Source organism: Protopterus annectens, chromosome 6.part0 (assembly GCF_019279795.1).
Source record: "Protopterus annectens isolate FY-2018-M chromosome 6.part0, PAN1.0, whole genome shotgun sequence".
Lineage (NCBI taxonomy): Eukaryota > Metazoa > Chordata > Ceratodontiformes > Protopteridae > Protopterus > Protopterus annectens.
Genome location: NC_056737.1, coordinates 1,397,382,446 through 1,397,410,377, shown reverse-complemented (window position 1 = coordinate 1,397,410,377; position 27,932 = coordinate 1,397,382,446).

The window sequence follows — 27,932 nt, the reverse complement described above, 5'->3', positions numbered from 1 at the left end:
CACCTATAAAGAATATGTTGTAAGGTAAATATAACATACTTGTAAGTGTGTGGGCCATCTATGATACCAGTATGATCACATGCCATAGTATCACCAGTCTGTTGGACTGCAAATCCAGTTTATATGCCAGGAAGAACTGCAAAGTATGCAAGAAAAAGCTGCCATTACTGATATCAAGACATATACACCACATAGATACTGTGCTACTATTAGACATCAGGAATGCACATTCACTGTACCTGCTGTCATTGGAGGCTGATACAATTATGTCACTTTCTGGTGGCCAATGCAAGCTAGCTAAGGCCATACAGAAATGTAGATATGCAAATTCAGACATGCCAATGTCATATAGGAATGTACTCATACATAAATGTCAAAGTGTATGTCTATCTGTGTGTATATATATATATATATATATATATATATATATATATATATATCTATATATCTATATATCTATATATATATATATATATATATATATATATATATATATATATATATGTATATATGGGTTCATATGAATCCATTGACAGTTCAAAACATCGACAGCGAAACAGCAACAGCGAAAACACCGACAGTTCAAAAGCACGACACATACACTCCATACCAGTACAATAACAATTAACAAACAAAACAAATCCCCACTCCAAAACCCACACACACCACACTAGCAAACCAAAATACTAACAAACCAACACTAAACCTTACATACACAACTATCGACAACCCTAACCCAAACCCTAACCCTAAGGTCCGTCACTATCGCACACTCACCTAACCTAACCTAACTCACTTAACCCACCCTAACCCAAAACTATCACTATCGCACACTCACCTAACCCGCACCCTAACCCTAACTCACTTAACCCACCCCTAACCCAAAAACTATCACTACTACACACGTACCTAACCCGAGCCCTAACCCTAACTCACTTAACCCACCCCTATCCCCACAGACTGACAACATCGCACACTTACCTTACTTGCACCCTAACGTCCGTCACTACCGCATAAATACACATCCTTTCCCCATTTCGATGTTCTCAGCGTCGGTGTTTTCCTCCGTCGGTCTTCTCGCTGTCGATCTTTTGCCGTCGATGTTTTGAACTGTCGATGGATTCATATGAACCCATATATATATATATATATATATATATCTATATATCTATATATCTATATCTATATATATATATATATATATATATATATATATATATATATATATCTATATCTATCTATATATATATATATATATATATATATATATAAATAAATAAATATATATATATATATATATATATATATATATATATATATATATATATATATATATATGTATATGTATATATATATATATATATATATATATATATATATACATGGAATACATGCATATGATCGAACAGGACATAGCTGAACGTCACATTTTCCAAACGAAAATGTCGAATCTCACACAGGCGAATGGTCGGAATGTTGAACATAACACCAAATTCGACATTTCTGATCGCTCAACCACCACGACAAGCGCTACCATCCGTCAAGAAGGGGGGATATTAGCCTGCCTGGCATTCGATGTTCATGGATTCGGTGTGTGAAAATTCGACATTGTGGAAACTTGGGTCACTGCCTTTGACATTTAGTATGTTGGACAACCAATGTTCGATTAAATGGATGTATTCCTATACATATATATATATATATATATGTATATATATATATATATATATATATATATATGTATATATATATATATATATATATATATATATATATATATATATATATATATATATATATATATATAGGTTAACTATGAAATTTCGAAATCCCAAAATCTTGAATTTCAGAACACAGAGTTCAGAATTTTGAGATGTTGGAATCTCGAACTGTGAACCCTCCCTGAAACACCACCCAATACAGTAAACATGTGTATGCAGGGGTGCCCCCCACACCCCCTGCAACTTAAATATACCAACTCTGAGATTACACTACAGCGAGGACAAGAGAAATCTCCCGGCCTGCGCTGTATGCCTTATCTCCGTTCAGGATTTCAATCGTATGAAATTCAAAGTTTTGAACTTTGAAATTCTGAACGGAACCCACATATTTGCATAATCTACAAGTCCCACAACATACTCTGGCATAGCTTTTATTAACATAACACCAACAAACATAGTATACATTTATTTTGTAATTATATGTTATCATTTACTGCTGGTTGAAGCTATAGCTGAGTGTTTTGCTACATGAACATGTACTGTTTTTGCTCCCCATGAGAAGCAGTTTGCTATGTTGGCAGCAGAGTTTGCAATGTGATTCATTCTAGTACAGGACCTCATATATTACTTGTCTCTTTCTATATATAATATATAATATATAACATATATTATATATTCTCCACTATGATGCATACCTTACTGATGTGGTTCATTTATGATGGATATTCTGTAACTGATAATGGGTCTGAGTTTTGAAGTGTGCTGCTCAGAGCTAATGTGCTAAGAGGAATGTTTCAGAATGTAGTAGCGATGGGTTTGGTCAGTGTGCGTGTGATGTAACATCATGTGAACTTCCTACCCTACTCCTACTTCATATTTGGCATTAAATCCATTTACACCAGATGCCGGAATGCCACTATTTTGTGCTGCTTTAGATGGCTGCTGGTGCAGAAGGAAGTGAATCTTTGAGACCACTTCTGCAAGTTCTGATTGGATTGAAAATGGTGATTGCATCTCAAATGATGTGTGGCCAATAAGCATTCTTGTGAAATGACTGATGACGGTCAGAACAATCTTGCTACTTTCATGTAAGGGGGGAAGAGGGGTGCATTCCATTCTATACACACTTGGCAGAATCTGGTTACTGACTCTCCAGTTTTAGGCAGGGGTTGAGCTTTCAGGGGTACAAGTTCAATATTTCTTTGGCGAGCTTGGCAAGTGCTGACCAGCTGACTAGTGGCACTGCAGGGAAAAGGTTGCTGAAAACCCCCCACCATGCATCAATAAATATTGGCAAATGCCTGCTTTTTTTCCTTTCTGTGACCATACTTGGTCTGTACTAGGAAACTATTACATTGATTTTGGTATCGACCTGCTACTGACCTTAATTTGAAAGACCTTGCCTATGCCCTAGATAACATTATTGATCATGTTTTTGTAGGCTGTGCTATGTGTTTTAGGAAAAAGTGTCCTCAAGTGTGTCTACCTAGGCATGTTCTGTGCTATAGGAATATAAAGACAGTGCTGATATAGTGTTATAGGTATGTACATAATTACATCACATATGGTCCATTATGTATGTTCATTTTTTTATATGTGGTATACTCTCAGGTTGTATGAACCACTCTACTGGCTATTAGGTATTTATATATGGTTTAGAATCAATTGTGCATGAAGATTTAATGTAGATACATGGGACATTCTGGTGATGTAATTGTATATCATGAATGTTTGGGGGGCATACTGGTGGTGTAATTGTATATCATGAATGCTTGAGGGCATTCTCGTGATATAATTGCATATCATGAACGTTTGAGTGGCATTCTGGTGGTGTAATTGCATAACATGAATGTTTGGGGGGTGAGGAGGTTGTCTTATCTAATATATGTCTGTAAGTATATGCCAGCATAGCACATATAGTGCAGAAGTGAATGTCCTGTTGCACATTTGAAGTGTGACCACATCCTTTGAGTAGCAGGTTGTCTTCACTTCTTTGTTTGTTATAAAAAACAGGCCAATTAACTAAAACCCATCGGCCTGTTATTGTAACAAAGAAGTGAAGACAACCTGCTACTGTCAATATGAGGTAACCTATTCTCCTTGTATCTCTGTTTGTGTTTCTGTATTGTTCATCCTGTGGCTCAAATTTTGTATGCATACAGGGGTCATGGATGCAAGGTAAATTTCCCAGAACCACTGGTGATCTTCTTCCTTTGGTTTACATTTGTAGTATTAGTTATCCCTCCACATTGCACATTTGTGTATGTTCTACCATACATATGCCATGGTCTTCAGACCTATGTTATTTGGTATATTAGTATTATTATTATTATTATTACTATTGGGCAATGCAGTGCTGCAGCAGTTAATGTTGTTGCCCCAAAGCAAAAGGTTCTGCAGTTCGATTCTTGGCTGGGGTGCCTTCTGTGTGGACTCTACAAGTCCTTCTTGGATTCACCTGGATTTCCTCCGTGTGCTCCGGTTTCCTCCCACATTCCAAAGACATGTGTCTGGAGCATTTCTTCCCAGGCCTCCACTGAAAATAGACTGTGTCTTGGTCAACAAATGTTAAATAAATTATGCATTTTGGCACCTAACCAATTTTAGGTTCATAACTTCATTGGTTTATGTTAAGCCAGCTATGCTAACCATTGCATGCTTAGCCGACAATGCCATAGAAGAATGCTTGTTTCTTCCATATACTTCATAAGTCATGTGTTGCATGTGATAACATGTATGTATGTCTGCACTGTTGCATTGGTCAGGGATGTGACGTGATTATTCTTACAGGTGAGCTCAAGAGTGTATCTATTCAGTATTACAAGCTGCAGAAAGAGCTCCCTTTCTGTATGCTACTGTCATGGATTTAATGAAACATTTCATGTTATGAAAGCTTGTCATGGCAGCAGTGTACTACATGTTGTATGTAATTATGAGTGGGTATTGGGTAGTGATGTTTCCAGGTCTGTTTTGATATGCAGGATGTCGATTTTATGTGGCATTATTTATCAGTGCCATTAAATGACTTTTATTGGTTTTGCATGCAGGGAAGAGAATGGTACACAAGGCCACATGCTTGAGACGTTTTTGACATCTGACATATCTGGGGGATAATAAAGAAAGTTTAACTATTATAAGCATTACAAACTGCAATAATGGTTTTGATTACATACCAAAGCAGAGAGGTGTATACATAAGAGACAAAGTAAATAAAGGAGGAAGGGATGTCTAGCACAGAGAGAAGCAGGAGGAAAAGGTAACGTTTCAAGGAAGCACCAATAAAGAGGCAAGAAGCTGAAAGAAAAAGTACTCACTGATATTAAGTCTGCAATGGCCGTCCAAGGGCCAGACGCTAGGGGATCTGAGAAGCAACAAACACGCATAAATAAATTGGCAAGAAGGGGGAAGTAGGATTTTTAAGTGACTTAACACCATGTTTTAAAAGTAGACAGTCATACAATATGTGCTCTAAGAGCACAGTGGAAACAGAGAGTGTAGTAAGAGAAAATGCTTGTGCTTGGATACCATGCCACATTTTGGTGATGAACTCCATTGAGGTGCTACAGCCAGAACCTAAGAATTGCTAAGGATCAGAGAGGGCAAAAGAATCCAATGTGCTTGACCTCAAATATCAGAATAATGTTCACAGAAGTAGCATTTTCCCAAAGGAAGGACAGAAACACTGACGAAGGAGTTTGAGTATCATTAGAAGATATGTCGCTTTGTGTATATCTCTCCTCTTGAAGGCAAAGAAATGATGAAGAAAACATAAGGAAGCATCCAGTAAAATAGCAATGTGTTTTAAGGAGCAATCTGTTTATATACACACACACACACACACAAACATATATATATATATATATATATATATATATATATATATATATTTAGTTAATTAGTTAGTTAGTTATTCAGTTTGGCAGCAGAAGTAGAGCGTGGCTCGAAATAGACCTATTTTAGTCTCAGCCCAGATAAATATAAATGACAGTGCACAAACAGGTTAACAAGAAGTATTATGAATACAGGCAGAATGTTGTGTGAAGTCACCAAGGAATTGATAACACTAATAATAATAAAGTACACATTATATGGGACAATCGGGAGAGATGGTTAGAGTAAGGGAGAAAGAAGAAAAGACTGAAATAGTGAAGTGGTAGAGCACAACGTATAAAAGATAATAAAATTAAGGTAAAGGTGCATAGAAATTAACTATATACAATATGTACGATGTAGAAGAGATGTCACATATTAGTATAGGGAAACAATGAGAGGAAGGCAAAGGTGAAGAGGAGAGTGTGGGTTAGGGAAAGCATTTATAAATTGATCTAGACTTGAGATAATCTTTTAGCTAAGCACATAATGACGAGTATGTGGTGAGGTCTCTAAGATTAGTAGGGAGGAATTCTCAGAGTTTAGGGCACAGGATGGAGAAGGCATGGTTAGTGCAATGAAGTCTGATTCTGGGACATTGAAGGAGTGGACCAGAGTGGTTAAGATATTTTAGATTGCAAATGAGGGGTCATCTGAATAGGTTGGAGGCAAGAAAATGTCAGGGATACTCTCTGAAGAGCTTGTAGAGTTCAGATCCAAGAAGCAGGTTGATAAATTTTTAGATAGATGCCAACTGTCTTTATCAATTGTGATGTAATGATGCTAATTTCTAGGGGAGAGGGTAATGAAATGGCAGAAAGAATTGCTTATAGTTTGGATAATCGAATAGTTTACTGCAACCAGTGGGGAATCCCTATTCAAGCTGTGCTAGTAGAATGCTTTAGTCTATGGCATTCTTGGTTGACCTGGAGAAAATGAGGAAATGTTATAGGACCAAAATATGAGGGAATTTATTTTCTTCTGTATTTGTTCTAGGTGAGGGTGAAAGTTCAGTGCAGGATCAAGCCACATACCAAGGCATTTGTAGCAGATGACTTAATGGGGTTTTCAAGATAAACATAGATAAGAAGAGACTGAAAGTTATTCTGCTATTTAGGAGATGTACCAAAGATCTGTGTTTCATCTTTGACAGTGTTCAGAATTAGCTTTTTGTTATTAAACCATTTGATAAGAGAAAGAATGTCACTTATAGTTATTGTTGCATGACAGAGGAGATCAGGCTTGAGAGAAATATGACTATGTCAGCAGCATAAAGTAAGACCGAGAGGTGAGGGAGACGAAGTGGTAGTTTAGTATGAAACTGGAAAAATGGGAACCAGAATGGAACTTAGAGGGACTCCTTTAAGGAGAGGGAAGGAAGCAGAGAGACAGTGTTTTGAAACTTCACAGAAAAATACCAACTGGAAATATATTTTTTTAAAACAAGGAGTTATATCTGGTATAATTTCAACTTCAGTAAGGTGATTTAAAATAATATTATGGTCAATCATATCAAAAGCTCTGGTGAGGTCAATAAAGATGGCTGCAGTGGGGAACCTTAGTCCATAGTCAGGAGGATGTTATCTGTAAGTGTCCAGAATGCAGAATTAATGTTCCTAGAAGCCGAAAAAGCATGCTGTTTTGAGGATAGTAGATTATACTGGAAGATGTAATGGGAAAGTTGATTGTAAACTGATTTTTCAAGGATTTTACTAAGTATGGGAATAATGGAGATGGGATGGAATTCAGTGGTGTGGAATGGGGTAGTTTTTTGGAAGGAGATTTAACAACAGCCGTTTTCCAAATATCAAGCATGGTGTTTTGAGTTATGCATAGATTATAAATGTGGTGTGTTGGGTGGGGGTGACTATGAAGTACTTACAAAGGAATAAGAACCAGGGGAGAAGATTGTAAGGACCAGCAGTTGAGTCCGTTTTTAGTTCATCCAGTAGTAGTACTATATGTTTGTCTTTGATTGCTTTGAAATGGAAAGTGGAAATATGGGGAAAGAGAGACATTAGAGAGCGAGGAGTGGTTATTCATGGAAGCAGAGTGGGAGGAGTTCTGAAGTGGAGGCTAAAGTCAGTGGCAGTGAGTTGAGATTAGGAGGAGTGGTTATTAGGTGGATTAGTATGGCATGTCAGGTGGTTGACTTCTGCCCAGAATTTTTTAAAGTTCTTTCCAAGATGAGGTGATAATAGCCCAGGCCTAGGTTCCAAACTTCTGTGCAATGGCTTTAGCTTTAACCACACCAAGTTTGAGTTCCTTAGTAGGCTAGATTCAGTAGGATGTACTAAAGTTTTAATCTAAAGATTCCAAGGGTTAAGTGACATCTACGTAGGACCATATCATCAGTATTCTCAATGAAATTTTTGTAAGAATTCTGAATAAATCCATTATTTATGAAAATAAAGTAAGGAAATAGCAAATAGAAATGGTCAATGGACAATTGCATTTGGGACGTCCTTGAGAAGCTAAATTGTTTTGAATTTGTGGAGTTTGATGTTTTTTTTCTGTCTATATCTGTTTATTGAAAGTTTAATGAGATTAATTTACAATGCTTAGACCTTTGAAAACATTAAATCATTTAACATGAAGCAATAGTCAGTGTTAAGTAAAATGAATTATGTTTTGTATACATTCACATGGCCTATTTAAAAATATATATCATTATTAAAATTTAGATAACTTTAATAATTAAATCTTACAGAGAAAGGGATGAGGGTAGAAATAAATTGCTTAAATAGTTTACTAACTCAGAAGTCCTTTCATTGTAGACTGAACCCATATTATAATGAAATTGTGTTAGAGAAGTCATTATATTGGACATAGATGGTATAATATTATTTATAGTCTAGGAGGAGCCACTAATCAATAATTGTATCAAAAAGGAATTGACAGTGTGCTCTACCCACCGTACATCTGAGAGGAGTAATGAGCACTTAATGTTCTGCTAGATAAGTAAGAGACCTTCGAAACCTACAGATGGAATTATCCAACTTCCTCAGAGAACTGTAGAGAATTCTCATGTGTAGACATTGAACCATGTAAAATATCTAGGGTATGACACCATTTTAATTAATGTGATTTTAATTTCAGAAGGAACAGTCCATGTTCTTTGCTCCTCCAGATAATGGCCGAATTCTTGTTGAATTATTTCACTTGGTGCCCTGGCTAAGTTAATACCCAGATACCTAAAGGAAGGTGGATTGGACATGGAGTTATACCAGTTTGTTCTTGTATTTGTGAATGATTTGTTCTATAACTAGCCTTATCCTTACCTATAATACATTAATATGGCTGTAGAGTGACTCAGTTTATATCCAGAGCCATTGGCTCTAACTCTAAGCTGAGTAAGCGCATTACATACACACCACTAATTTTATTGTAAAGATCCTTGCATAAGAAATGTAGCCCTTGTCCTTTTACATATTTTGCATTTATTTTTGATGAAATCTTCCATTTAAAGTCAGTGTCAGTCCCTTAAATCTTGAGGTGAACCCAGGAATTATCATGTTTCTTAAAAAAAAAAGCATGAATTTGAGGTGTGATCCAGGGGGTTGTCTGATGTGAGTGGTTGAAATAATACATGCTGGAGTCGAAAAATATATTTATAATGGCTTCTGTTATGCAGTTGGTTAAGAAGAGAAAACTAGTTCATATATTCAGTGTTATGAGAAGCTCAATCTCCTTTCTCTTTCAAATTTTGTGGAATGAGTGGACATTACCTAGAACTGTATGGTGTGTAGCTATAAAAACGAGCACAGGATCATAGGATCATAGTCAAACAGAGTACCTTCTTCAAGCACAACCTTGATGAGTGGATGGGAAACCACACATTTGTCCCAGGGATTCCACCTATGTCCCTCATTGACAGGGGTGAAAAGTGCTGTCTGAGATTTCTTTTTGGGGATAAACTCTTGGCTAGGCTTGTAAGGAACCCAGGGCCATTAGCCTAGTAACCTCCTATGATCCTATGATCCTAAAGCATCTGAGTCACAAGACCATCTACACCTTGCCAATATGCACCTTTATGCTGTACTCCCTTTCACAAGAAGGCAAAGTAAGTCAGTCAGAGTAAATTTATGGGTACCTATCCAATAAATCCATGTTTAATTTGAAACTTGCTAACATATTACTTTGTTTATCTTGTAGGGGAAATCTGTTCCAGAGGTGGGGTAGGCTGCACTGGGTAATACATTTGTATCTTCAGTGGATTTTATTTATGTGCTGGTGGAGATTAATGTCCCTTATTTAGCTATTAGTGGGGCTATTTGACTTGTGAACATATAGGAGATCAAGAATGATGGTGTCTGCAATGGAACAGAATGCATGGGACAGATTATCCTGAAAAGCATATAAGTAACCAAATAAAGGGAAAGTACTTCAAGCCTTTTCTGGTAGCTTAGAGATTTTAAGTCAATGATCTTCTTGGTTAAGAACCTCTGTGACCTTTCCATTTGCTTAATATGCCTATAAAGATACATCTTGATGGGTGTATTGTACTTGATAATTGCTGTAAATAGGGCTGCATATAGAGGTATGGTAATATTTTTTGACCTGGGTGATATGCCTTTAGATATTAGTTGTGCTAAAATAGAAGGTTTTCTTGCCACCCCCATAGTGCCTTTTTTAGGCAAGGCTCAAATTCTAAACCTACCACCCTAGAAAACAAAAATGGGAAGAAACTGAGGGTAATGCTGCTCAATGCCAGAAGTCTAAATCTCAAAATGCACGAGGCCCTTCTCAGTATGGAGAACATCGATGTCTGTGCTGTAACTGAAACCTGGTTCAAGGCTCCTGAGAACACTATTAGGTTTTACCTCATATCCCAAAACCGACCACACCACAAAAGGAGGGGGTGTATCCATATTCATAAAGGATACCCACACCTCCAGGTTGGTGGCAACGCAAGAAGCTTCGGAAACCATCCAGGTGCAACTAACCATAGGCAAACTGCTCTACAAATTGTAGCATGCTACAGGCCACCCTCTCAAACTCAGGAACCCCACACAGCCTTCCTGAAGACACTGGAGGGTATAAATGTATCTCCAAACACCATCATATTGGGTGACTTCAACTAAATATAGACTGGGAACATTACTCAAGCCCTAACTTTCTAGCCCAACGGTTCCTGGAGTTCATAAATTAAATGCCATGGAACAGCTAGTCACTGTTCCCACGAGAGGAGAAAATATACTAGATCTCATTGTCACAAACATGGGGACAAAAAGTATATCCCTCATTGGTGAGATCTGCTCATAAACTAATCTCACTGGAAATCCACATCCCCCACCCCAAACAAAAAGACCATAGTGAAGAACTTCTCTAAAGCAAACTTCACACTACTCAAGACTGGTGTGATATCCTTCAAGGCCCCTGAGCCAGTGGAAACCACAACCTGCCCTTACAAATGCCTTCTATGAACACCTCCAGGACTGCATGGATCAGGCAATCCCAAATAAAACCAAGACTCTTTCCACAAAGGGCAATCGTCCAGTCTGGTGGACCCCAGCCATTAACAAACTTTACAATAAGAGGAGAAAGCTATTACATGATAGAACAAAATCCATAAAAGGGAAGTCACCCCTGATCATTATTAGTAAAAAAAGACGAGCACTCATAAAATCAACTAAGGCCAATTTTGAGAGAAAAATTGCCATGGATTCAAAGGACAATCATAAGGCCTTTTTCAGCTATGTTAGGAACCTGGGTGGAAACTCCCAGATATGCTCAGAATTAGTCCAAAATGATACAAAAATCACTGAACCCACAGACATTGCCAACATACTGGCAGACAGGTTCAGTGCAAACTTCACCCCCCTCCCCTAAAGGAGAGATAACTATCCCAGCCGAGTGTAGCCTCCCGGACATCTCAAATGCGCAGGTGAAAGCTGCTCTCTCTAAAGCTAAAAACACAGCATCAATGTTAAATGAGGAATTAAACCCGCACATAAGGCAGCTGTTTAATCTCAGCCTTACCACAGGATCTGTGGTCCCACTCACGGACCCTGGTAATTACTGCCCCATAAGCTTAACAAGTCTAGTCTGCAAAGCTATGGAGAGGATCATAATGGAGCTCATAAACAAAGATATAGGGGACTTGCAGACATTGGACCCGACCCAGTTTGGCTTTGTCAAGGGAAGATCATGCCTTTTGAACTTGGTCAACTTCTTCAAACAGTCACCAAGGCCATTGATGAGGGAAAGGCAGTCCATACAGCCTACCTTGACCTTGCAAAGGCTACAATACCCCACTGGTATTGTAGAAAAACTTACCAGCTTAAATGTAAACCCATATGTCACAAGATGGGTTGCAAACTGGCTTAAGGACAGAACCCACAGGGTTAGAGTTGCTGGCTGTGTCAGACTCCAAGCTGGTCACAAGTGGTGTCCCACAGGGATTGTTTGGTATCTTCTTCTCAGAAGTACAGGCCAACATGGGAGGACTTTGGCTGACAAAGTTTGCAGACGACTGCAAACTGGGCGCCATAGTGGAAAGTGCATCGGACACGGATATCCTTCAGAAGGGACTCACGGAAACAGATAGCTGGTGCCAGAGCCATGGCCTGAAGTTAAACGCCAAAAATGTATAGTCATACCCTTCGGGAAAAACAAGGTAACCCCAAGCTACCATATAGGTGGCAATCCACTAAGCACAGAAGAGGTTATCAGGGACCTGGGGACCCAGGTTGACAGTGGCCTTTCTTTTGACACTCACGTTGCTAAAGTGGTTAGAAAGACCTTCTACATTGCCCACCTGATCATGAAGGGATTCACATCCAGATCTAGTGAGGTCATTGTTCCCCTGTACTCTTCACTTATCAGACCAATGATCGAGTACAATGCCCCATTCGGGATGTATCTCACCCGACATCTGCAGCAATTGGAGAGACCCCAAAAGTTCCTCACCAAAAGGATAAAGGGACTCCAAAATCTGTCATATGCTGCCAGATTGAAGAAACTCCAGCTCTATTCAGTCGCATACCATCTGCTCAGAGGTGACATGTGCCTGACATACAAGGCCATGTCCAACCCGGAATTAATGGACATGCTCCACCTCAAAAATCCAAATCCACCAAAACCACTAGAGCAAGCGACTTAAACCTTAGCACGGATATAAATAGGACGTGCTGGAGGGATAGATTTATCACTCAGAGACTCCCTATGCTGTGGAATAAAATCCCGGTCCATGTGAGGCAGAGCACCTCGCTGACTCTGTTCAAGAGAAATCTAGACCTGTGGATGGGAGATCGTAGGTTTACCCCAGGAATCATCTCTGTGTCACTGCTGGACAGAGGCACAACAAACTAATGGGCACAGTATTTTTTCATATAACAAAAATTTGGGCTAGGCTTATAAATGCCTTAGGGCAGATAGCCTAGTATAAACCTATGAACCTATGAACCTATTGTTGATGCATGTTAGTTGAAGAAGAGGGAATTATCAACCCATGTTCCAAGACCCCTAACTACATTATCATTTTGCAATGTGGTATTAGCTATCCTGTACATTGAGGAAGAGATTTCTATACAAAATGTGACAATATACACTTTTTATATTTAATTTTAATCTTTTTCTGTACACCAGTTGTTTGCAATAAATGGGCATTGGAGATGGATTTGACAATTACACCCAGTTTTCAGCCATTTGAAAACTTGATTTCTGGTGTGGAGATTTGGAAAGCAGATGCCAAAAAAGGTGGGTTCCTAGAACTGAGCCAGGGGTACACCACCATCCTATCGATGTGCATTCCCTCATTCAGAATAGGCACCTACCATCCTAACTATGCGCATTCCCTTATTCAGCATAGGCACCTACCATCCTAACTATTTGTGTTCCCTCATTTATCATAAGCACCTACCATCTTAACTATGTGCATTCACTCATTTATCATAAGCACCTACCATCCTAACTATGTGCATTCCGTCATTTATCATAAGCACCTACCATCCTAACTATGTGCATTCCCTCATTTATCGTAAGCAAATACTATTCTAACCATGTGTGTGTTCCCTCATTCAGCCAGTAGGCTATCCATGACACCATGGGTATATCTACTTCTGATGTAGTTAGATTACTAATGATGCCAGCAATGGGTGTTTTGTTGAATACTTTTGTGAGATCCAAATAAACTGTATGAACAATCTCTCCATTCAATGGTTTAAATGACTCAGTTTCCCTTTCCTGTTTTCTAAAACTTAGGGTATTAATGTATTAGTTTGTTGTGTATCTACAATTTAATCTTATATATTTTATATTGTATTTTTTTTTTAATAATTTAATCCAAGGTTGTTTTATATTACACATTTTTCCTCATACAATGAATTCATTTTATTTGTGTTTAATTACACAGACCATGTTTTAGTTCAATATTGTCCAATGCTATTGCTTTCACAGTTGTATTTTATTATATGTGTTTTTAAGATGTATCATCACTTTAAAATTAGATGTGGGGTTTCAGGAAGTGATGCAATGTAATTTCACTGGCTTTTAAATAGCAGCTTGGAATTTTGTTGTTACTCTGATGAAGTCCCTTAATGAATGAGATGAAAGTGCTTGGAGCAACAATGGATGTAATTGTCTGATAGATATGTTTTGCCTTTATTAAAGTTTTTTATTTCTTTGATTCACTCCAAAGCTGTTTCTTTAGTAGTACGGCTGTCAATCAGTATATGGAACATTGCAGCTCTTGGTTTACCCTTGGTTCACTCTTTTTGTTTACAGGTTTATTTGTTTTTCAAGTTTTATTAGTTGCTGCATTTGACACATCCATGATGAGATCCAAAATGTTTTTCTGCATGTTCCTCAGGATTGCACACCTCAAATCATTCACACCCACATGGACTAGCACTAGAAATTTGTGTAGTGAGAGGAACTTTACAGGCGTTGTGATGTCATGGATCGAGGCACCAAAAAGGCAACTAACTGTAACCATGTCTTTGTCCAGTCTCGTGAGTGTAGAGTTTGTGTGTCTGAAAAGTAGGTTCATAGGTAAATACTAGGCTAATGACCACCAGGGCCTTTATAAGCCTAACCATGCAAACCAACCCAGATGTGTTCCTATGTATCATGGGCATTTATGAGGAGGGGGCAAGTTAGTTAGGAAATTTTTAGAGATTATGTATGTGGGTTATGTTAGTTTTGGCATCAGTCTGTCTCTATCAGAGACATGGCGGGCAGACAGGGTGAATTTCTGACTTCCCATCCATTGGTCAAGGATAAGTTTAAATAGGGATAGGGATGTTTTCACATGGATGGTAGCCTTTTCCAGAGCAAGGGGATCCACTAAGGCACATATCTGTCTCATCAACATGTCATATTTATGTCACATGGAAAATTTAAATTCTTGAATATAGTGGTTCTGATGCTGTTCATTTTGTGGGTGCTCAAATGGTCTATCAGAGCTGGATCCAAGGATACCTTTTATGCCAGGCATAGACCGCATCTCAGTAACCTTTAGCAGATCAAGTATAGAGATAAGGTTTTAATGTGATCTGTAAAGAACAGTGTGTTCATACCCTGGATTCTCCTGGTAAGAAACCTTTGTCGGCATTCCGACTGTTCTGTATGTTTAGTTAGGTACATGCTGAAGGGGCATTATACTCAATGATGGGTCTGATAAGGGCTAAAAAAAGTGGCACTCTAACTTTCTTGAACCTGGATGCGATGCTTAACTTATAAGTTGGGTCACACTGAATGATTTTCTTGCTACCTTGGCCACATGTTGGTCAAAGCCCAGATTACTGTGTATATATGTTCCCAGATCCCTGATTAATGGGTCAACTCTTAGGGGTGTTTTATCAATAGAGTAATTAGCCTGGGTGTCAGTTTTCCCAAAAAGCACTATAATGCATTTTTATGCATTGAATTTTAATTTGTGAAGTTGTCTGTGTTAGACCCTCTTGTAAGGTGTTTGAGTCACCAATATCTAAGACATTACTACTTTTACTCATGGAAGTTTAGGTATTGTATTAGATGGTTTGAGGTCTACTTCCTGGTGACCCTTAACTACATGTGAGTATAGTGTTGATGTGGTGCTGGATATCTTCTGAGACCCATTATTCTTAATCCTAGGAGGCTTTGGTAGTGACTTTTTTACTGTCTCACAATAAGTCAGTTTAGTGTAGTTGAGATAAAAAAATGGATGGTAGCATGTGATACTCAGAGGTCATCTTATTGGGTGAGAACAGTGTCTCTAGATTACATAATTATTTGCACCTTTCACAGACTGAATTATTTGTGTCAAGTGGACATTTGTGACTGAGTATATGGCAGCTCCTATGTGGCTTGAGAGTACCAACTGCTATAAGGCTTTCAACAGACGGGATACAAGCAGGTTTACTTTCCATTTTGTCCATGAGGATTTTGGATTTAGTTTGATCTAAGTATTCAGCATATATTTTATAACTTAGATAGGTGTAGAGTGTAGAGGAGCTAAGCTACATGAATGCACAGTTAATACTGAGCAGCTAAGAATGATTTGGGACAGCCATGCACACACTATGTGGGGCTAACATACCTGGTACAGCAAGAATTACAGCAAAAAGAACCTGTGCTCAGTTAGTAGCAATGCAGTAACACTGAGGTGCACAGCATCAAACTAGTAGTGTCCTAGTGCAAACTCATTCAACCTACAGCAGTGCCATCACAATGAAATGCTCAACTAGCAACAGATAGCAGCCTGGAGCAACTGCATTCAGTTTTCAGCAATAAAGATATGCTGAAATGTTGAAACAGCATGTTAGCCAGTGGCAAAACACCAGATAAGTTTCCCAATCACTCTAAGGGTGACTCCTGAAAACATTTAACAAATTACAAATTACTGTTCAGAATCACCTACAGCAGCAGTGCAGCATGGAGTGCCATGTCACACAAACTAGCATAGTATTAAAGAATATTGAAACAGGTCAGACCTAGTTCCAACAAGAGCTCAGCTGTAAGACTCACAGCACTTCAGGAAAAAGAGATTAAGACCGACAAGCTTAACAATAGATGAAAAAAAAAAAGAATATTGAAACAGCCACTCAGGATATGACTTGCTACTAGGCCAGTAGCAATATGAACTCTCAGACAGAAGCACTAACAGTGTTCAAAAAATGGACCTTAGAATAAGATGTGCCCAATTAGCCATATGCACAATGATCAAAACTAATTAGCCATATGTACAACGATCAGAACTAATTAGCCATATGCACAACGATCAGAACTCTAATTCCAGCAAGAGCTCAGATGCATAGCTTGTATCACTGCAGACAAAAAAAGGATGAGGATCCTTCAACAATGGTGATTGCATGATAGGTGAGAATAGTCTAGATGGAATATGCTTTTGAAAATTCAGTCTGGCTTTGGTACTTTTTTCATTTAGGACTGGATCTGGATCTAATGGGTGAATTTTATAATTTGACGGACTCCATACTACAGAAAGCAAGAAACTTGGTAATACCTTCATCACAGGACTCCAGTACAGGTTAAAGCTTCTGCTTTTTTTTTAATTTCTCCAAGTCTTCTGGGTTTCTAATAACATAACAGGAATGGACTCCATTCCCAAGTCAAAGTATGATTAAAGTTCATGAAATTAGTGTTCTTTCAATCTTTGATTTTAGTCAGAGGTGCTCTTTGCAGCACCTGCTATGTCCCCAGTAATGACTCCTTCTGCAATTCCTATAGAGTTACATGTATCAGTAACATATCTAAGTATGATTGTGAATTATTTTTATAAGACCAACTTCTTCTACTACAAATGGAATTTTCTGGGTATCTTTCTTCCACATTGCCCTTGTTTCTGCCTGCAAATCCTGGTATTTTATGAGTTTGTGTCTCTATGTACATAAGGCACTATAGTCACTGGGTGTGGCGATTTCATTGATCAATGCTACTTTTTGTCTTCTTTTCATGCATTGCTATATCTGGTTTTCTCGCATATATTTTTTAAACTGTGGTAATGGATGATCCCATATGATATAAACTTCATCATTTTTTATGATGTTTTGTGGCTCATGTTCCCAGTACTTTTCAACTACTTCAATATTATAATGTTTCTACAATCCCCAAAAGTTTTATCACATTATTATGCCTTTCAGTATACAGTCCTTCTGCCATTAGTATATCACAACTAGCAACAAGATGTGTGACTGTTTCCAGTTTTGTATTACAAAACCTACAGTTGTCTGTTTCTCTCACATGTTCAATAGACTTTGTAAACCAACATGCATGTAGTCCGCTATTTTGGGGCACCAGTATTAATCCCTTTCGTCTTTTGATTTAAATTAACTTCTCCTTAACCATTCCTGTATTCGAACCTGATCAACATGAGGTTGTCCCAAGAGTTTTCTATACTTGCAACTATATTTTATGTATTTTCTTTGCCTTATATCCTTTATTTTGTTTTTTGGCACATTCACTTGCTGTCTGATTTTTAACTACTTCTGGTTTGATTTCCATTCCAGCTTGACACAGATATGTTTCTGCTAGACTAAGCAGGGACATTTTCTTAGAATTATTATCCTCATGTTTCAAAATTTTCACTACATTTCAGTCTTGTGAGATAATGAAATATGTATGCAGTCCCATGACTGCAGATCTATACATGTAATCAGTTTTGAGGCGGCCCATACTTCCTAAAGAATGGGGAATATATAATGTTGGTATGAACTGATTTTTATAAATCATCTGATGAGCATGGAGCATCCTCTTGTTTTCCCGTCCAACCTATTCAACCCCTTTTGGGGTCAGTCAAACACTTCAAATCTGTAAGTTAGGACAGGAAGAGCAAGTTGGTTTATAACTTGGACTTTGTTCCTACATGTCAACACTGATTTCAGTGTTAATTTAAGTCTTCTAAAATATTCCATACTAAGTTTTATTTGCATTTGTTCATGTTTTATTGTTGATCTTTGTTAACTTTCTTGGACAAATAGTGTAATGCTTAAAAATTGTCCTTGATTTTGCCCCCCCCCCTCCATTATTATTGGCTTTACTCTTGATTTTTGAGCAAATAAGCTGAGTGCTTATGAGCAAGGATTTGTTGACTTCCATATGTGGCCTGTTTATAGTTAGCTTTCTTTTAAAAGCAATTATATTATTTAGGAGTATTGATGAGAGCTACTGAAATATTTTTTCTGGGTTGACTGAAATATAAGTGTGATATGTTTGTTTATAGGTTAATACTAGGCTAACTGCCCTGATAGGCCATTTTAAACCTAGTTAATATCCCGAGGTAAGAATCAAATCTTGCACCTCGTTGTGTCTGTGAGGTGAAGACTTTAACCATTATGAAAATCTCAACCCCAGAAACATAGAAAATGTAGTAAAATAAAGCTGTCTTGTACCTGAGTATACAAAGACGAGGGTAGATTTCTAAACTTGTGGGACAAGATAGAAAATGACACAGTGCATGGTTATATGAGCTACCATAGTAAGTGTATGGGAAGTTGTAGGATACGGGATAATAGAGACTCTATAGAAGGCAACTAGGTTTGATATGTTTAGTGTTGAGTCTAATTAAATAATGATATGAAAATTAAAAGTGGAGAAACAAAGAAATGTATAGTAGATGACGGCAAAAAATAAGCATAAAGCATGCTATTATCAGATGACATATCAGAAGGAGTAAATCATATAATCCGCAATTCAGAAAAGAGGAGGAGTGGAAAAGTGGCTTATGGCTAGTAGCGGAAAAGATATAACAATTCAAACTTTACATTTAGACATTTTTGGTGGGGGGTGTTGAGAGAGTGGGTTGGCCAAACACACTTGAGAGGAGCTAATGGGTGCTTTGGAGTGCTCCTACAAAGTGTCACCTACTACTAATTGCGTAAATATAGCATCTAGATTAAGTACCACATAAGACTTATTTCAAATGGTTTTGAGCCTCTCAAACTACAGTTAATCTGAATTTAAGAAACCCAGAAAAGAATAAAATAATGCCTGTATTACTTGATGGTCAACATAATCACTGAGCCAACCCCAAAGGAATGCAATGTGACAGTTAAATAAGTAAGGTAGTTCCAAGACAGGAGAAAGTTAGGATTTCTTTGACTGGTACAAGATCTTGAAGAGATATAGAAAAAATGATGTTTCGTGGGACTAAAGTTCACATTTAAAGTTTCTGTTATGGCACATCCGGAGCTAAAATTTACCTAGTGGCATATATAAGATTCAAACTCTTTATCCTTTTGCCTTTTCTTTGCTCATTATGTATCTTTAAAGAGTGTTCTCTCAGTTTTCTACTGAACTGGTTATTTTGTTCATTCCAGGCATTGCTTTTCTAATTACCTTTCTTAGTTCCCACTACTTTTTATTGGTATTGTTGCCCGTTTTCTACTTTGTATTGCTCCTTATACTTTACAAATGGTTTAATTGTTCCCTTTTGACCCCACCTGATCTGTGAACTGCAGTTATTTTTTTATCCTTTTTGATGTTTTTTACTTGGCTCAGTCATAAAAACTCTCTTGTATCTGTGTTTACAGTTTTTATGTATTCCCAATGCACTTCCAGACTGCCTTCAAACTTGCTTGCTTGAGTTTTCCAAAGAAACTGCTGTATGATGTTAATATTTACCACTCTAAAGTATGGATTTTTGATTGGATTTATTTTGTAATCAAACTGATTTGGAGCCATAGTTTTTACGCAGTACTTGTTCCTATCTGGCTGGCTTTTTCAGGACCTGAAATCCTATCTTCCCGTCTGAGAATACTAAATCCATGATTGCTCTTTCTTAAGTAGGTTCTAACAGTAGTAATGGGGTTCAAAATTAATACTTCCTTCCTGTTCTCTGTGCAAGAAGGAGCAGACTAGATGCAGCAGTATGCAATTGTTTGGAGTGAAGTCAAAGAGAAGTTTGCAGTTTATTTACTTTCATTTTCATGGAGGCATTTTCAATTAGAGCTGACAGACTTCAGACTTTACTGTTGAATGTTGTTACTGCCTCTGCAGGCTTACATGACCAGCCAGAGAGGAAGATGCTCATTATTGACACCTCTATCCTAGTGGCCACATTTGGCACTGCACTCATAAATACAAATAAAAATCAAAGTAGATGTTTGAGAGATGGTTATATACACATTTTTATATTTAAATAAATAAAATAAAATAAATAAAAATCTTGCAATTGGGAGGCAAGTGAACATCAAAGGTAGCTTGTATAAGAACAGATGTCATATCACCCCAGAACAAAGTTGCTTTAGTAGATTGTTTCTGCATCCTTGATTATATTTCTTTTTCTGAACATTGTTCAGATAAATATCAAATAAATATTTGATGTCGATTCTGAGACTTTGTCTTGTTATAAGTGATACTCGAGCAAAATCCATACCTATCATGTGCAGGAACAGGCATTCTGTTCCAAAAAGGCAAATTGCTTTTATATTCTGCTTCAGTGTTCTTGACTATATTATTATTAAAAATCTTCATTTGTTAAGTCGATAAGCACTTTAGAAACATGTGCCCCTTTTAGGGGTCACCCACCCAGGAGCACTGTCTAAATTCTCTGCTTGAATATCTTCCTAAGCGTCACACAGTTTTGAAGTAGAGCTATGGCAATCAAACCTAGGACTACAAGATTAAGCTTGTTTGCAAGGCTATGATAATCTGAGATAAACTGGGAGGTGATTTTGTGAAATTAATGCAGATATGTACAGTAAATGTTTTGGTTCAATATGATATACTTGAAGCTAAAGCAGGAAAATCACAGAACTCTGAACTACAAAAGCAAACTATCAGAAACAGGATGTAGTGAATAACCTTGAAAATTGCTAAATAGAAATTTAAAATAAAATCTAAAGAAAAACATAAAGAGCAACAAAATAATGCTTTACACTTCATGTGAGGCGCTGCATCATCAACACCTCCCCAACATAAATATTCCAAAGGCTTTGAAACCTTCAGGATGGCTATAACATTACATCATGAACGTGCATTTCAGAGGATGGGAGTAAAGCATTATATCATGTACAGTAAGTAGATTACAGGGATGGGAGTATAACATCATATCATGTATATACATTGCAGGGAGTGTGAGTATAACATTATATTATGTATGTACATTGCAGGAGATGTGAGTATAACATTATATTATGCATGTACATTGCAGGGGATGGGAGTATAACATTATATTATGCATGTACAGTGCAGGGGATGGGAGTATAACATTATATTATGTATGTACATTACAGGGATGGGAGTATAACATTATATTATGCATGTACATTACAGGGATGGGAGTATAACATTATATTATGCATGTACAGTGCAGGGGATGGGAGTATAACATTATATTATGTATGTACATTACAGGGATGGGAGTATAACATTATATTATGCATGTACAGTGCAGGGGATGGGAGTATAACATTATATCATGTATATACATTGCAGGGGGTGTGAGTATAACATTATATTATGCATGTACAGTGCAGGGGATGGGAGTATAACATTATAGTATGAATGAATATGCATTGCAGGGGATGGGAGCAAAACATTATATCATGTATGTGCATTACAGGGATGGGAGTATAACATTATATCATGTATATACATTGCAGGGGGTGTGAGTATAACATTATAGCATGCATGTACATTGCAGGAGATGTGAGTATAACATTATATTATGCATGTACATTGCAGGGGATGGGGGTATAACATTATATTATGAATGTGCATTGTAGGCAGAATGAAGAGCAATGGCTCCATATGCAAGTTGGTGTGACCTCAGAGATAGGACATTTAATAGGTGCTACAGGTCCTAACTCCAAATGGTGTGCAGGAGGCTTATATCTCTTAAAATAATTTCTACCATTGTCACTGTACTTTTGTCTCATTAGAGTGCACAATCTGTTCAACACACCAGTAACAGGTAAATATGACACCATCTGCAGTCTGTACATATCTGTCATGCAGGTTTAAAGAGTCTGGGCTAAGAATTTTTGAGACACTAAGCCGCTAATGGCATCTGCAAATCTTTGCAACAGTGTGCAGAACTAGTTCAACGTTTCACCACTCAAACACAGATATCAATTATATACCATGACATCATAACAAAGCCTGTCACATGCACTAGCATCAATGTTTTCTGCAGTGCTAATTTTGAGGTTGCTGAATATCAGAGTTAAAATGTATTCTTGCATTCTTGATTTTGAATGCCATCGAGGTTGTTATGCTGAGAGTCTTAGCTCTAAGGGGTGCAGGGGAGTTTGTGGCCATGCAAAAATGCTTTTTTTTAAATATCAGTTTTAGTGTAATATTTATTTAGTTGTTTTTTTACTTTTGGTGTATTTAGTGTTTGTACCATCAATGAACTGACATCAGTTAATTTGAATGTCCAGAATCCAGGCGTCCACTCATTTGATAATCCAGTGCAGTATTTTGTGATTCACTTAGTTTATCTACATGGAACTGGTTTACAATATATGTACATGTGCACTCACACACAAAGGCAAAATATCACAGCACACACACACACACACACACACACACACACACACACACACACACACACACACACACACACACACACACACACACACACTTGTTTTATACCAAGGTGTTGGCATTTATTAACTATGAAAAACCTTTCTTTACCTCAGCTAACTCTAATAAACTCTGACTGGCACCCAGACAGCCTTTGATCAAGTAGTGATCTAAGCATTAGAGGAGTCAGCTGAGGAACGTGACCATTTGGTATGCTGCAAGACTGACATGTGGCAAAGGTCAGTGTTTAGACATGAGCAGTGTATGAGTCTGAGTGCATGCTGTGGTTTGCAAAGCCATGTTTGTAGGTGCATAGAAGTATGCACACTTCACTGGGCTACCACAATGTGTTCTTCCTGCTTTGCTGGTGCACATACTGTGAAATGCAGGGGATGGGATTAGTACTATAAGCAGACAGACACTTTTCCTGCTGGATAGCAATAAGCAGTCCCAGATTCTCATTTAGTTCACTAGCATTTTCACGTTGTGGCTGGAGGGACAAATGGATTGACAGGAATGGCTACATGGTTGCAGAAGTGGAGAGAAAGCACATGAAAAAGTCACTTCAGGCAGACTGTAGGATTTATTTTTAATTATTTTTTCTGTGTCCTTTTTCTCAACATTCCCTACCAACAATCAGCCTGTGACCCAATCATCTCATTTACTCCCAATGGGCAGGAACCATTTATGCGAGGCCATCATCCAGGCAGCCATTGGAGACTTTCTATGCCATGCTCTTTCCCTTCAGCCAACTGACCTAGCAGAAATCTGTAGTATAGGCCATTTTGGCACATACCTTTTGCTCATGCCAGATGTGTGCTATAGCATGTGTATATTGTTTGACAGGCACTTGTTCCTGGTTCTTTATAATTTACTTACCACCAGTAGGAATGAGTCTTGCTGTGAACTGAGCTGACATCCCCCACCCCAGGAGGGGTGAGCAGCATTGTCTGCTCACTCCTACTTTCCTTTTTCAGTGGTTCCAGCACACAAGTCACTAGTCAGTCTCTAATTCATAGGCAAGGCTTTAGCCATCTGTGCCACAGAACCTGTATTGTTTTCCTTTTTTCTTGTATGACCCACAGACACTGTGTAACTAAAGCACAGGCGTTTCATAAATCAATAGATATGTTACTCCATGTCAGGGCTTGTTTAAACATTCTACTGCTGTATGGATGGTTATAACAATTCTTTGTGAATGTAGTGCAAGTATATACATAAATATGTTTCCATTTTATTAATTTTCTCTGACAGTCCTATAATAACTTTCAACCAGCCTTAGTGGTCAACAAGGTGGATAATGGGGCATGGCCAAAATGTGCCCAGTATAGCAACAGTTCTACTCAGCTCTGTCTATAAAATATTTGTATGACAGGAATTATTGGCTAAAAGTTATTTGAGAAGGTTAATGTCTTCATTAACTAAATCTTCTTATAGAGATCTATGACCTCATATAAAAATTTTGAAGAAATTCAGTGATTTTCCTGTCAAAAATACTTTGGATTTATTATCTCCTCATCAGCAGTGGAACGGCTACTTCAAAATCAGCACACCAAGAAACCTCTCAGAAAGGATTTACAAGCATTGCTAACATACAGGATTTATCTACCAAACTGGATAAAATGGATCTAAAACTGGATATATTTAAAAAAGACGGTAGCAAACAAATTGAAAAGATTCATGAAGACCTTCAAATACAAAAAACTCAAATGTCAGGTTTTGAACTAGCACTTAATGACATTGACAGCAGAGTACATAAAGAAGAAACAAATATAGAGTACTTATTGAAGCAAAATACATTTTTACAATCTAAATAAGATGATCTGGAGAACTGGTCTCGCAGGAATAATATCAGAATATTTGGTTTACCTGTTAATATAGAAGGCAATAATCTACTCAAATTCCTAACATATTGGATGCAAGAAGTCTTAGACCTGACAGAATCCTTTTCATATGGCATTGAGAGGGCTCACAGATCCTTGACTACATCTAAAACAAGTAAGAATAATTCATCTAAATCAGTAATAGTGAGGTTTTTATCAACATATGACAAAGAACTAGTTCTTAAAACAGCCTGGGCAAAAGCTCCAATTAAATTAAATCAAAACATCATCCGTTTTGACAATGACTATTCCCCACTAGTAATAACAAAAAGAAAACAATTCTTACCATTAATTAAGGAACTTAAAAAGCCACAAATAAAAACTCATCTGCTCTTCCCTGCTAGACTTAAAATCTTCTTGCAAGATGGCATCAAAACACTGGATACTGCCCTTACTTTCATAAAATCTAATAACATTATTGAAATATTAGAAGAAATGGATTGGGCAAGTGCAAGTCTTAAAAGATTAGTGGAAAATGACAGTTGGAAAATATTGGAAAAGAAGAAAAAGTTAAAAAAATAATATTTTTCTTTTCAACTAGAAACTGTAAATATAAATCTAGTGACTTGTGAATAAAACAATGTCTTCATGCCCATGTAAGTGCACAACTTTAAATACTATGTTATTTTAGTATATGTGTCTTTAAGTTTGTGTCAGTAAGTCGTATATGCATATAAAACCATTTATTTATTATAGTTATGTTTATAATTGTTTAGTCATATATGGTTCCAAAATAGAATATAATCTAAGTATTTTTTCTCTTTCTTCTTTGTTTTTTTTTTCTTTCTTTCTTTCTTTCTTTCTCTCTCTCTTTCTCTTTCTAATAGTGTCTCTATTGTGTATTGTGTGTAGAAGTAATGTTTCATAATAATTTGCTCTATTGGAATACTTATGATCTAATATATTAACTAGATACATTTAATGTAATTATAATATAAATGGGGTTAATTGAAGGGAGTAACACTGAGAATAATAATGCTCAGAACATAATGAAAAAAAGAGGGGTAGCTATTTTATGGAGTAATTCCCTTCCTGTACCTAAAATATTGGAAGTATACAAAGACAATAAAGGGATGTTTTGTTCAGTCACAATAGAATTATATAAGAAAATATATACTCTAATAAACATATATTGGATACCAGGTATAGGATCAAATACAGGAAAACAGCATTTAAACAATATTGTAAGCTTAGCTAAAGGTAGCATTGTAATTGCAGGTGATTTTAATTGTATTTTTGAATGATACATATATTAACACTACAGTTTCAAGGAAAATTTCCACCTCTGCAAAATTATTAAAAGACTTCGCAGATTTATTTTTTATTAAAGGACATAAACATGTTTGAAGAACCAGACTCACTCCCATATACCCATTATTCTTATAGACACAAAACAAATTCAAGAATTGACAGAGTTTTGATGTCAAATGAGTTATCAGATGAACTTGTAAAAGTAAAAGTCATCTCATGTCCCATATCTGATCACAACTCGATTACCTTTGAACTATTAACTAAGAAAATACACAATATTACAATCAGAAGGATACCAGCTTACATAACAAAAATGAAAGAATTTAAGGAATTTCTATTATTAGAGATACAAGACTTTATTACTCTAAATAATACTGGAGAAACTTCAGAAATATATATATATATATATATATATATATATATATATATATATATATATATGGGATGCTTTAAAAGCATACTTATATGGAAGAGTACTTACATGGTGCAATAATAAAAGAAAATCCTGGGATAAAGATTTTATTAGACATACAACGTAAACTGGACAAGTTAAAACTTAACACTCAGAAAAATAAAGTAGGAAAAACTAAAGAAAAATAAATAAATGAACTAAATAATAAATATTTGGAGATTTTAAATCACAAAACAATGATTAACAAAGAGAAATTTAAATTTATAAACTTTTCAACTAATTCTAGATTTCTAAATATCTTAGCAAACAAAACCAAAAGACTTAAACAATTAAATCATATCAAAGAGATTTAGTCTTCAAAAAACCGAAAACTAGTTTCAGAACTACAAAACATCTTATCTGAATTCAAAGATTTTTTTTATAAAATTAATCAGAATTCGCAAAAGGTAAACCCTAAAGACTATGTTAAGTATTTCATATCTAAATACATTAAAAATAGATTATCACATGAACAAACTATTAATATAGATAAGCCAATATCTTTTAAAGATGTACAAAATCAAATAACAAAACTTAAATCAAACAAAGCACCTGGAAATGATGGTATTATACCAGAAATATATAAGATTCTTCCAAAATCGGCACTAAACTTATTACACAAAGTTTTTAATTTATCCCAAAATAACAATTATTCCCCCCATCATGTAAATATACTTTTATTACTCCAATAATTAAAACAAATAAAGATCCCACCAAATGTTCTTCTTATAGACCAATCTCTTTATTAAATGCTGACTACAAAATGTTCATGTTCATATATGCGGAAAGGATTAAAAGGTTTTTACCATCCCTAGTTAATGAAGACCAAACTGGTTTTATAGTTAACAGAAACACTTATAACATTAAAAGAACAATTACTTTGATAGATGCTGTAAAAACATTAAATAGAAACTTAACCCTAATAAGCTTATACATAAACTGTGCCTTTGATTAAGTTAATTGGGATTACCTATTCATACTCTTAGAAGAGGTGAATTTCTCGAATAATTTTACAAATCTTATATTCAATTTATATAAAGATAGTCAAGCTTATATTAAAATTGGTACTACCATTTCTGAGAAAATACCTATTCTAAAGGGATGTCCCTTGTCGCTATTATTATTTACACTAGGTATGGAACCATGGGCCAACTTAATAAGGGATGGTGAAAGAATTGAATGTTTCAAGTTGAATTCTACTACTTCTTCTAAACTACAATTATTTGCTGATGACATTTTAATAACTTTGAAAGAAAATAATAAATCTATCCCAGCAGTATTTGACAA